Source organism: Aquarana catesbeiana, linkage group LG07, assembly GCF_042186555.1.
Source record: "Aquarana catesbeiana isolate 2022-GZ linkage group LG07, ASM4218655v1, whole genome shotgun sequence".
Taxonomy (NCBI): domain Eukaryota; kingdom Metazoa; phylum Chordata; class Amphibia; order Anura; family Ranidae; genus Aquarana; species Aquarana catesbeiana.
Window position 1 is genome coordinate 210,834,100 of NC_133330.1, and position 14,173 is coordinate 210,848,272.

Sequence of the window (14,173 nt, forward strand, 5' to 3'; positions counted from 1 at the left end):
TCCTCCATAGAAAGTATTAGTGAGTTTCTTCGCAAGTAAAGTAGTTTGAATTTGGGGTCAGATATGAATAGCCCAAGCCTTGCAGCATTTCATGTAGTTATTTGGTGCAACAGAACATAATCACACAGTGTCCCATGATGTTGTCTCACACACAACCACCACTACCACCTAGGCGGTAACAACATAGTGAAATGCCCTGATTTTTAAACTGAGCAGTTATAGTAGAAGCAAAAAGAGGACTGCACAGCTTCAAGTCCCCAGTGTTCTCCTCAGGTCCCCGTATGCTTCGGCTGCTGGCCTTTAGAAGCTCATCCTGCTCAGAATATATAGCAAAAATGGGGGGGGGGGGGACAAATTCGTACTCCACAGAGTCACATCCATATGTTTAAAGTAGTTGACTTTCGAAGCAGTCTGTTCCCTGAGCCACGCCCCCATAGAGGGGTATGGCTTAGGGCCGGGACTGCATGAGAAGCCAACTACTTTGATTAAACCTTATAGTGTGACTGGTGTGAGTCTTTGTAGCTCATTTTTGCTATAGAAACTGTATTCGTTTTCCCTTTTATGATACCGTGTCTAATGCCAATTCTGTATGCTGCATATAAAACTATTAGGTTTTAATTATTTTAAAGTTTCATAATGATAAAGCAGTTCATTAACAGGAAAATTCACTCTTTGTAAGTTAGGTGGTCCTTTATATCCCAGGAGAGGCCCTTTTTACCTATTGGTTAAAATAAACTTTGCCCTCCCAAAATCTTGCTACCTAATATTTTACATATTTTTTTGTGCTTCCATAGTCAGACCTGGTTAAATCTGTCTGCATCTTAAGCTGGCCATAGATGGATTGAAAATTGACCAGTTGATCAGAGATGTGCCAAATTTTGTTCATCTTTAGCGGTTTATGTTCGAGAGGAGTCAATCTAATGATCAGTTCCTCGCGAACGGGACTGTTGGTATATTTTTGCTCAGTCTGTACTTGCAGTCAATCGGCCTTCATCCACCTCGAATGTAAGGATGGGGGAATTGTATTGTGTTGTCATTTGTTGTGTTTATTTTTTTATTTTTTTTAATTCAGTTCAATTTACTATCTAATGAGTCAGTGTCCCACAGAAAGCATAAAGACAAGGTGTACTGAAGATTCTCATGGTACATGCTTGTAAGTCAGTAATTCAATAGTTAGTTAAATAGAGTTAAGGATGACCCTTCTGGAGCCTGCAAATGGCAGCAACTATATTTCTATCTTGCCAGGTTCCCTTCAAGTATAACTTCTAGTGTCATCTGTGAAGTAATTTGCATTGTAACACCCAGAAGCTTTCTGATCCTAATCTGTATCTGGGTGTCTGTCACAATGCCGTACAATCACTGAGGCCTGCTTTTATCCATCTTGATGAATACTTCTGCTTTTATTGACCTGAGGCATGGCAAACGTGTTGCTATTGTACAGGGGGTATTATCTATATTTGGATATCTGAGCAAGTGTTCCTATTTCTTTCCCTGTCAACAGCCTGCAACCCAAACACTTGTCGCGCCAGCGAATGTGGCATGCAGCTCAAAGGTGTCCGGATTGGAGAACCTGCTGATTTTAAGGTCGACACCAGGACCGCAGGAAGTGGTGACCTCCATGTTTCTGTGAAGGGGCCAAGTATATGTCTGCTACTGTTTAACTCTATGCAAACAACCCCAATTTCTTAGGGTCTATTTTCTATAATATTTTAATGGATAAGTACACCTTTTGTAAAAATAATTGCTCATCTTTTTGCAGATTAAATAAATGTGTATTTATTCTTTTTTATTATTATTATTTTACAGCCTAAAAAGCAGCCCTCAAAATTTCCACTCACCTGCTCGCATTTGGCGAGTAAATTTAAGTTGAGGGCGAGCATGGAGCAGACGGCTGCTACAGACGGCTGCTGCCTACAAAAAATATGGCAGTGGGCAGGCTTTGGAACTGGGCAGGTGCAGTTCTGAGGCCAGCGTGGGCACAAACGGAGGGCGGGCAGCCGGGCGTATGGATGGTGATGTCATGGCGGGGGTGCCTGTTATGAACTACAGGCTACAGCAGGGGCAGCTGGGCCGGCCTGGGGACACGAATGCGGAGGTACTGTATTACATGAGCACTGGCTGACGCCTCAGAGCCCTGAACAGTGTGCCCGGAGGAGGTAGAGTACAGCGGAGGCAGGAAGTATAGACCGGACGGAGGTGGTACAGCTGTCCTTCCCACCAGAGGGTAAGACTGGCTGGGGAGAGGGAGGACTACAAGTCTCAGAGGACCCTGCATGCGGAGCAGTGCCAAGGCATGCTGGGGATTTGTAGTTCACCAATAATATCCAATAAGTGTGTCTGCAGGAGCTTGTTCTTCTACCCCCTACCTGCCTGTAGAGTGCTGGGACTTGTAGCTCTACATCGGAAGAACAATACCAGGCTGCATGCTGACAGGAGGATAGAGAGCAGATGACTGTACGCTGTCCAATCTGATTGCAGATGGCCATACGCTGTCCAATCTGATTGTACACTCTCCTGTAAGATGGCCATACACTGTACAATATCAATAAAGTTGATCTTCAGTCCCGCTCTGGACAGTCTCCTGCCCCTCCGGAGCTGGGTAGCTGTGCCCATGGCACATCTACCCACAACTAAAGGACTGAAAAGGATTTGAGCATAAGGGGGAACTCTGATGTAAAGGGCAATACTGCAGAGAGCAGACTCTAATGTAAGTGGGAACACTGTAGACCATAATGTTAGGGGGATATTGCAGGCTCTGATGTAAGGGACAACTTTGTGGACTGTGATGTAAAGGGGAATTTTGGAGTCTGATGCTTTGTTAATATTGTTAAAGTTGTTGTTAATTATTTTTGTAACTTAATTCTGCATAAAACATTTAACAGTGTCATTTCATGAGAGAATTTACAAAGACGTGTTTAGGGGCAGGACGGGGTAGGGGTTGGTTGGGACAACTGGTGGCGAGTAACTCTTAAGGCCTGGCTTGTAGCTTAGGACTTGAAATTTTGAGCCCTGCTATAAAGCATTGCAACCACGATCAGCAGATTGTGGGTGCAATGCCAGGACCCTGCTACACTCGATTGTCTGCCCATACAGGAGGCAGTTACTGAATTGCAGGAAGAATCAATGAACTATGAGAGCTCTCACTAGCACCCTCACAGTTCATTGAGAACTAGACATGTGCACACAATATTTCGTTTCGGAATTTCGTTTTCGTCCGAAAAATAAATTTATTTAGTTACTCCCGAAATTCATTTTTATTTATTTTGTTTTTCGTTAAAAATTGCATTTGTCCGAAAATCCAAATTAATTAAGGTCGAATCTGTCATTGAATGCTTATGGTGTCTGTCGAATGTTCAAAGAAGATTCGACGGAGCAGCTAAACTGTACGACGCCGCAATTGTACATTTCCGGACGAATTTTCCGCCTACAAGCTAGCTGTAGTAGAATTCCAATGTTGTATGACTAGTAATAATTATATTGATTTATTTTACCAGTCAACCAACATTAGAATTTTTCTATAGCCTATGGGCAGATGCATTTGACCGGAAATGTACAATTGCAGCGTCGTACAGTTTAGCTGCTCCGTCGAATCTTCTTAGAACTTTCGACAGACACCATAAGCCGAAGGTTCAACGTTTGTATGTTTTTCGTTGCTTTGTCGAATCTTCGTCATTCTTGTTGAATGGTCTACTCTGCCCCATGAGTCAGCCAACTTTCACATTCGTTTCTCAATCTCCAAGTGCAATGGCGGGTGCGGCATCCGACGGTGTGTCAGATATTGATATGGCATTATAATATAGAATCTATAATAATAAATCCTCCCCCACAACACGGGCAGCCTCTGAGGCTATCACAACACTAGTATCACTATCAAGTTCACAATACTAACACAATAGCAGCAGATTATTATGAAAAAGTTAAGTTGAACTGTAGCTTGCTTCACTATTGTTCTGCTGCTGTGCTTATGCTTAATTGCTAAATAATTCAGGTTCTCTGACAAACGGACCAGCTAAGATTGGCTGTCTTCTGAAATGATTCAGTTTGTGTGTGTCTCTCTCTGCTAGCAAATCGTAAGTGAAAGTAAGTTGGTTGTACGTAGTTCTAGATTATTTACTGCCCCTCCTCTTTGGTTACAATCGGCCAATAACATTCATCATCATCATTATTTTTATTTTACTTCCCCCACCCAATTCCAGCACCGATCTTTTCTCTCTATGTCAAATCTTTTTTCTCTATGTCGAATCTTTTCTCTCTATGTAGAATAATCTTGGACTAATAGAGTTAAGGTTAGGCACATTCGACCACAGGTTCGATAGACACAGATTGTTATTGTCAGCGTTATGTCGAATCTCCTATCTATATCGAACTGTTGTTGCAACGAAAATAAAGCATTTGTTTATGTCGGATCTTTCGGTTTTCGTAGTCTGCGCTTTCGTTATCGTTTGTTAAAACGATAACGAAAATACCTAAAATTTGGACAAAAATGCATTCGGACGAAAACGAATGGACATGTCTATTGAGAACTACAAGTGTTCAGCTGAAAAAACTTCTTTGTACTTTTAGTTCATTTATTCACAGTAGTCTGTGAATGATTGACGTGACCATGTGGGAGGAACCCCACATGGCCACGCTCTTTTTAAATCGTGACAGTAGGTATAGGGAAAAGATCCCTAGCCCACTGTCACAATTTGTTGGAGGGGGGTTTAGGAAGTGATCTGCAGGTGTCTAAAAATGGGTGGAACATGTAACTTGTTCCCAAAAGTGAACTTATCTTTTAATCTGTAGGTTTTTTTTTTGCTTCAGAGTATTGACCTAGAAAGCATTGAAGTCAGAGACAGCAAGGCAACTAGGAGGTCAACAAAGACCACCCACGTATTCTTCCCTTAAAGTGACCCTGTCAACACAGGAACATTTTTATCCAACAACCTACCTGCTAAAAGAAGAGTGAAATTTCTTGAAAAGCCTCTCTGGCCCCTTCACGTATTCCACAGTTCTGGGTGTATGGAATATCTGCTCCCCTGCCTGCACCCTGTGGTTTCTCCACCAGCTCCTATATTGCTATAGCAGGCACATGCCTGATTGAAGAATCAACAGTGCATAGCAGGGTGGACTGATATTCCATGGACCTAGAGATTTGGCAGCATTTAAAGAAGTGCTGACTATATTCATTTTTCTTTTAGCAGGTAGGCTGTTATATTCAAGTGACACTGGTGACAGGGTCACTTTAAGAAGCCAGAGTCTCTGAGCACATGTAAATGCTTACTGTACTGCGAGCTGGACTTTGTTTTGTATAGCTGTCAGTGTCCAATGATGTCCCTTCAGCACTGTGTTTGCCTGATAAGAGGCCTGTCTGAGAAGCTACTACTCCTAACAAAAATTAGATTAATTCCGCTTAGGGCTGATTTGCACGGGACAGAGAACCAGCTGCCTGATAAAAAAAAAAAAAAAAATGAAAGGAACAGTTTAAAAATATAATAAAAAAGCAAAATAAATAATAATAATAAAAAAAGCACCGCTGTCCCCCCGTGCTCACGCGCAAAGGCGAACGCAAGCATCGGTCTGGTGTCATATGTAAACAGCAATTGCACCATGCATGTGAGGTATCACTGCAAAGGTCAGATCGATCAGTAATTTTAGCAGTAGACCTCCTCTGTAAATCTAAAATGGTAACCTGTAAAGGCTTTTAAAGACTTTTAAAAATGTATGTAGTTTGTTGCCGCTGCACGTTTGTGCGCAATTTTAAAGCATGTTATGTTTGGTATCCATGTACTCATCATAAGAACATTTTTTATTTCATCAAACATTTGGGCAATATAGTGTGTTTTAGTGCATTCAAATTTTAAAAAAGTGTGTTCTTTCCAAAAAAATCGCTGCACAAATAGTGTAAGAAAAAAATTGCAACACCCGCCATTTTAATCTGTAGGGCCTTTGCTTTAAATAAATATATAATATATAATGTTTGGGGTTCAAAGTAATTTTCTTGCAAAAAAATAATATCTTTTCATGTAAACAAAAAGTGTCAGAAAGGGCTTTGTCTTCAAGTGGTTAGAAGAGTGGGTGATGTGTGACATAAGCTTCTAATGTTGCGCATAAAATGCCAGGACAGTTCAACCCCCCCCCCCCCCCCCAAAATGACCCCATTTTGGAAAGTAGACACCCAAGCTATTTGCTGATGGGCATGTTGAGTCCATGGAATATTTTATATTTTGCCACAGGTTTCGGGAAAATTACACTTTTTATTTTTTTGCACAAAGTTGTCACTAAATGATATATTGCTCACACATGCCATGGTTATAAGTGGAAATACACCCCAAAATACATTCTGCTGCTTCTCCTGAGTATGGGGATACCTCATGTGTGAGACTTTTTGGGAGCCTAGCCACGTACAGGACCTCCAAAACCAAGCACCGCCTTCAGGATTTCTAAGGGTGTAAATTTTTTATTTCACTGCTCACTACCTATCACAGTTTTGAAGGCCATAAAATGCCAAGATAGCACAAACTCCCCCCCAAAAGATCCCATTTCTTTAATCGTACATCACGGGACACAGAGCCATAGTAAATACTATGTGGGTTGTAGTCCACCTTCAGGTGTTGGACACTGGTACACCCTAAGCAGGAAGTTGCCTCCCTATATAACCCCTCCCATACCGGGAGCATCTCAGTTTTTTCGCCAGTGTCTAAGGTGTTGGTCACGAGTGAAGATGTGCGGTGCTGAGCTCCACTGGAGCAATCCTTGCTGGGGCTAGCTATGCAGCCGGATCAATTCAAAGTGTCTTTTAGGCCAAATTGAATGGTGCTCGGGCCTTGTATCCGAAGAAACGAGGTTTGGCTTGTAAATGCTTCTATTTTTATAGAGCTGGACCCTGGGATCCAGTACTTTGGTATTAAGGCCATAAAGTGTTACTGGTGGGGTGCTATTACAGGTCCAGGATTGTGGGTTCTCCAAGGGTCCCTGGTTCCTGAAGGTTTGTTAACGGAACCCACCATGAAGGGTGAAGATTGGGTCTGTTGGTTTTACCACAGAAAACTCTGCAGCAGTAAAGGTAAGTGGAGTTTTCTAAGGAATTTTTAAATTTTCTTATGAAATGTCTTTTAAAGCGGGAGTCCTGCGAAAAAAATTTTTTAGATGTCAGCAGCTACAAATACTGCAGCTGCTGACTTTTAAAATAAGGTCACTCACTTGTCCCAGGGTCCAGCGATGTCGGCACCTGAAACCGAACCGTCCCTCGATCCTCGGGTGCTGCCGCGGCCATTCTCAGTGAGGGAATCAGGAAGTGAAGCGTTGCGGCTTCAATTCCCGATTCCCTACTGCACATGAGCGAGTCACGCTGCACTTTCTCAATGGTCCCCGCTATCTCCTGGGACCTGTGTCTTTCCCAGGAGACAGTAGGGGAGTGCAGGAGGGGGCGTGACTCCCATGGGAGTCTATTCCCGGAAGTGGGTGCAGATACCTGTCTTAGACAGGTATCTGCACCCCCCTCCCCCCTGAAAGGTGCCACCTGTGACACCGGAGGGGGGGAGGAATCCGATGAGCGGAAGTTCCACTTTTGGGTGGAACTCCGCTTTAAAGTAAATGTTGTCATGCCTAAGTGTCACCACTGGGGGCTGTATGGAGCACGTACCTTCTCATGCTTTGCTCAGAGATCACGCTGTGTCACAGAAGCAGCAGACTTTTTTACCTCCGGCTAGCAGGCAGACCTCCGGTAAGTTCGGGGGGTTTTGCTTCCTCCAGACACCCCCACCTGGGCTGAACTCTTCCCCTCTTCATGAGGCTAAGTATAAGGGAGAACTGAAAACGATCGGCAATGCCATTTTCTTTTACCGCCCCTACTCGGTGGTGGCTTCCAGGTCTCCTCCACGCCATCCCTCCCTCACTCACAAGCCGATCCCGTCAGATCGGAGGCCCGTGCTAGTGCAGGAAAGCTCTATTTTTGAAAGAGAAAGGAGGGTGGCTGGGCTTAGAGGAAAAAATGGGGGTATGGCGCTACCCTAAGTGACGCAAATTATAAATGTTATAAAAAATAAGTGAGTGAACTACTATTGCATACCTTATATAAATTTATACACTCTGCAGTGCAATTAAGGAGTAAACATATATGAGTGTGTGAGAAAATATATAAAATAAATTAAAAAACGCTACCTCCCAAGATAGCTGAAACACACAAACGCTCTATTACAGCAAAACAATAAAACAATAAATCACCACAAAAAATGAAAATTAATTGCAACAATATTAAAAAAACTTGAGTATGTGATCTGTATTTGTACTAAGTCCAACTCGCTTAGCTCCTGGTACGATTACTGTATTTATTGGCATATAACACTCACTTTTTCACCATGCAAATTGGGTGCAAATAGTGCATGCGTGTTATACGCCAATACTTCAGTTTTAGCTGCCTCGGAGGGGACAGGGAGGGGGGCAGGGCGAGCACCGTCAGATTACATACAGTGAGAATCTCCTGTTTACTTGGCGGCCTCTGTAATAGGAAGTCCCGTATCCTGGGCTGCCATTGGACCACTGTTCTGTCTATCATAGGAGATTCTCACTGTATGTAATCTGTCGGCGCTCGTCCCGCCCCCTCCCTGTCCCCTCTGGGCTGCAGATGGCCATCGATCAGGCTGCACTGATGGCAATGGTGAGGCTGCATTGATGTGGACTGATGAGGCTGCATTGATGGCACTTGTGAGGCTGCAGATGGGCATTGATCAGGCTGCATTGATGGCAATTGTGAGGCTGCAGATGGGCACTGACCCTTATTTTACTTCAAAGTTCCTTATTTAAAATGTAAGTTTTTTTCCTGAAACTTCCCTCTTAAAATGAATGTGCGTGTTATACGCCTGTGCGTGTTATACGCCAATAAATACGGTAATTATAAATTAAGTGCTAAACTTGTGCCAAAAATTACGTGTGAATATCCATTATATAATTAAAACACTGATAAATCCATAGAAAGTATATTAAACAGTCCCAGCCGGGATGTCAAAGGTGTCCTCCCAGTTTGTGCAATCCAGAAAAAATGAATGATAAAAAAACAGTGACTTCTGTGCTCATGGAAACTGGTGACTTCAGGTGCTCCCCCAATGTTTCCCCACTCACCAGAAGTAGTCACCCCTGCAGGGGTAATAGGCATAGAGTGGGTAACTTAGGATGAGTGTCCCCTTGGATGTTCCGCCTTATGATCCGCTCCTCCACAGACTTGACCAGCGGTCCGATTCAGACCTCCCAGCGTCCGCTCCAGACCTGGACCCCTCCGTGTCTTGACACCACCAAACAGTCCACTCCTCCATGCAAGAAAGAAACAGGGGACTTCCGTAGTGAAGTAAGCTCAATTTATTGAAAGAGTTATAATCCATAAAACGATAAAAGCAGACCCAGCACAGCATGGCCGTAAGCAGGGATGAGACCAGGAAGCCAGTCCTAGTGCGTGCGCCCCACCATGCGTTCCAGCCAGAGCTTCCGGGTGTGACGTGTGAGCGTGACTCCGTCTTACGCATTTCGTCAGAGGACGTTGTCAAAGAAGGTGTCAGCGCTTCACGCTCCACACTACATATAGACCTGCGGACTCCGCAGTGGCTCCCCTAATTGTACACATAATCACAATGGGGCGGTGCCAGTTATGTCAATCAGGGGTGACTATGCTTACCAGAGCCGCTAGCCCATATGTGTTAACAGACAGAGGTGAATGCTACATACAACCGTTATCCATTTAACATACTATGTATACACATATTACCGCTGGAGACATAATGTCCTACTAATTCCATAGGGGTAAAAATACTATACTACTACTAAGTGCATCTCATACCGCAATATATATAGCCTATTAAACAACATTTCTAGACACAAAATTAATAAGGTTAATGTAAAATAAATAGGATAACCTATGAGAAATAATGTATTAAAAATAAGAGATATATAAAATACATTAAAAAATTAAATAAAAAAAAAAAAAAAAATTAAAAAAAATATATATATATATAAAAAAGGGGATAATCATAAATTACTATATTATATACCATAATAGAGAGCCCCAACATAGGGCTTCAGACATAAGAGGAAGCAATGAATGAGATTAATGCTGGATGATATACAGATAGCCATATCTTAAGGATTATGATTGATGGAAGCCTTACATAAGGGGTTATGAGGCCCTAGATTATATAGGCATATAAGATTTATTATAAGTACATAATCCATCTAATTCCAAGACGTAGAGGCCATGATTTATACATATTGCCTACGTTAGGGTTAAGGATTATACCAACGTGCAGATATGACAAATATGAAAAAATGAATAAAAAATATGAAAAAAATATATGAAAAAAGGTACAGGTCTGGTGATGCAGGAGAACCCCCCAAAAACTTTATAAAAGTGTGGCTACCTTACATTTAGGTTATAAGGCCAAAATAGGCCCTATGTATGATCCAGTTAAGCAAAGGGGACTTCTATGATGTAGGACTTTCTCATAATAGATATAGACCAGCCTATCCACCTGAGGATGAATTACATTCACAGATTAATATACATCAATCCTATGAATATAAGGCCAATGGTGAAATGCTAAACAGCACCTCCCTCAAGATGAGCCCAGCTAGACAGTCATAATCAATCTTCCGTTAGATGTGGGTGCATGGGGGAGTTGTAGATGTTAATCCTAGATCTATTTTCCTGATAAACTACCTTCCTAGGCCCATTATCCTGGTGTTTCACAACATCCTTCCACACACCCCCTCCATCTATGTAAACCAATATATTTCCGGTGTTCAGGGATTTGCTATATAGCAGTTCAAGTCAATGTCCACGTTCAAACCCTTAGGGGCAAGAGATCCCAGCTGGTATATCCAGCTGGTTTCATTTCTGGAGATTAGGGTTTCCCTATTACCCCCCCCCTCCAATGCTCTTGTACTGAGTCTATACCGTAAAAAATGAGTCCACTAGGGTCTCTGTGGTGAACATCATCAAAATGTCTGGACAAGCTGTGATTAGGGAACCCCTTTCTAATATTCTTAATATGTTCCCTAATACGAACGAAAAGGGGGCGTGTGGTTCTACCCACATACTGGAGGTGGCAAGGGCATTCTACGACATACGTAACGTGTGCTCCGGCATGTAATTCATTTGTTAATACGCTATTCTTTGTGGTCGGTACATGATTTAAATAAAATCTTCTTTCTCGGTTGCCTTTTGGTGACTCTGCATGCCAGGCACCTTTGGCACCTAAAAAACCCTTTCAGTTCGGGGCAGATTTTAATTGGTTTCGGGGGATCTAAAACATTTCGTACTAGGTGGTTCCTTAAACTGGGTGCCTTCCTGTACACAAATTTGGGTTTTGTGGGCAAGATTTTTGATAGACCAACGTTGGCGTCCTCCAACACGGGAGTGTGTTTAAAAAAAAAAAAAAAAACTCTCCATTTGTGCTGGCTGCAAAATTGTCGGAGAGACATAAGAGCAAAGAGTTAGTGACATAGGCTTTTCCTATTTGACACATTTACTATTTGCATCAGGCTGAGCATTAATAGCAGCGGCAGTGGCTGGACAATTGCTCAAGCTGTGGATGCGATTTCTTCTGGTAGTACCTCTGCTTTGCATCGGGCTAAGGTCAGAAGGGGGGGTTGAAACACCCCCAAAAAAGAGCTAAAAGGGTCTCCCTCAAGCTCTGGAAAGCCTACTCATTCTACAAATGGCATCCTCCCCTGAGACGGGGTGGCTGCTCAGAGTGAGCATCGGGGCCATGAAATGTTTGCAACTGTTTTCAACACTGCAGCCCCTGTTTATTTTATTAAAAATATCTTTATTCCTCAGCCATGATAGGTTATAAAAAAAAAAAAAAAGTTTAGCGACTTTAATCCCATCCCAGTGTGGGTCAAAATGCGACAGGGTCTCTTCCATTGCCCAGGACCCTCAAACTGAAGAACTAGGGGCAGGAGAAGAAGAATTTCCTCAGGGGACTGTGGCGAGGCTGATGACTCCTCTTCTGAGGTGTTAAATGCAGGAGAATCAGCTGTTTCAATCTTAAGATTGATGGTGCAATTTCTTGCTGAATGGTCCGCTCCACATTTATGCACCCTTAACTGAGTGTTTGGGTTTGCTAAAGCCTCCTCAAGCTGCGCATGCCTTTTCCTGTCCATTCATTGTTGGAAAAGTTTTTTTTGTATCTGAGAGGATCACCCAGATAAGCATTATTTTCCCTCCTAAAAAGTTTTCACACTTTATCCTATGGTGGAGGAAATTCACTAAGTAGGGTATACCAGCAATTAACGCTGCTATATGCTCTGTGAATAAGAGCTGACTTGTCTGGCAGACAATGCTCAAATGCTTAGGGATCCAACGGATAAAAAGTTGGAATTCCTATTAAAAAAAAAAAACACTTTTTTTCTCTGGCAGATTGAGTATCTCTGCCTGCGCTGACAGTAATTGCTTAATCATTGAGAGACCAGTTTAAACAGGTGTTCAAGGCTATCCTGCTCAGCAGGCCCAGGATCTGGCAGCTTTATGTTTGCAATAGTTGCTATGAGAGATTCTATCCTTCAGGCCTTGCACCCTTCGCTAAGCACCATGCAGAAACTCCTGGCTAGTTTTCCTTTTGCGGTGAAACAGCTATTTGGGGATGTTTTGGATAATACATCCAAAGTAATTCTAGTGGAAAAAGTACCCCTTTTGCCATTTAAGGAAAGGAGTAAATGTATTTTTGTTTTTAAAGCTCCTTCTTCTCAACCAGGGGCATCAGCCTCCAGGCAGTCACGACGGCTTCCGCTGTCAGGTTCAAAAGGTAATCCTCAGGGTTAACCCCAGGGACAAAAGAGGTCTTGGGGGAGGAAACCTACAAGATACTAAAGCCTCCTTATGGGGAGGCCCCTCACTCGCTCAATAGGGGGAATTCTTTTGCAGTTCTCAAGAATCTGGCAGGAAGAGTGTCAAGATGAATGGGGGACTTCCTCAATAGCTCCAAGGTACAAACTGGAGTTCCAAGAGTTCCCGTCTCCTCGTTTTTTCAAATCAAATGTTCCTAAGGATCCAGAGAAAAAGAAGTCTTTCTCTCAAGCATTGGACCATCTTTTGGCAAAAAGTGATCATGGTGGCCCCCATGTAAGAGCAGAGGTTGGGGTTTGGTTAAAACCAAATGGACATTCTGGATCTCAAAAATCTAAATTCAATTCCTGAATATAACCACTATTTTTTCACATGGAGTTAATCCAATCAGTTATCTCCATCCTACAAGGAGGAGAACTTCTGGTGTCAGTCGACGTCAAAGATGCATACCTCCATATGCCTATTTCCTCGCTCACTAGTAATATCTACTTTTCAAGGTGGAAAATCTTCATTTTCAGTGTGTAGCTCTGCTTTCCAGTCTAGCTACTGCACCTTGAGTGTTTACAAAGGTTCTGGCCCCTCTTGTAGCCAGATTAAGGGCCCAAGCTATAACGATTATGGTTTACCTGGACGATCTGTTCTTGATAGTCCAGTTGGTAGCCCGCTTAGACCAAAGTATGGTCACCACATTCAACTACCCGGAATATCTAGGTTGGATTCTCAGCCTAGGAGAAATCTTCTTTAAAACCATGAAAAGGGCTAAGATACTTGGGTCTGATCATAGGTACACCCAGAAAAGGGTATTCTTGCCCAGGCAAAGAACACCGCCATAAAGGAACTGATTTAGGTGGTAGAAGTAAGATGAATTCTTCTATTCAACTTTGCTAGAGGTTGTTGGGAAAGATGGTGGCTTCATTTGAGGCCGTTCCTCATGTTCATTATATTCGAGACTGCTGCAAAACATTATCCTATCGTCTTGGAACAAAGGGTTCAAGCTCTAGATTCACAATGTGTCTGACTCCAAAGCCTACGGCCACTTCACCCTGAAAGCACCCAATCTCATCTGATCTTGGAGGCTAAACAGGGTTGAGCCTGGTTAGCACCCGGATGGACCACCTGGAAATACCAGGTACTGTAGGCTGGGTACGCCGGAGCCTCAGTTTATGGTTAATATCCAAAAATCTGCAAAGGAGAAAATCCTTCCTTCAGTTACCACGGAAGTGGCCCAGATCAGAAATGACCTTGCCCATTATCATTCTAGAAATTCAGGCAGAGCACTTGGTTTTGAGGTACTGAACGTTCAGTTTATGGTATTGTCCTGCCAGGATTCAATCCAACTATGCCACAGCAATGGCCTAT

General features: G+C 42.8%; 1 pseudogene; it reads left to right on the forward strand.

Annotated features, from left to right (window-relative positions):
• The first annotated feature begins 13,839 nt into the window (after positions 1-13,839).
• Positions 13,840-13,955, forward strand: LOC141104072 (5S ribosomal RNA; annotated as a pseudogene).
• The last annotated feature ends 218 nt before the right edge of the window (positions 13,956-14,173 follow it).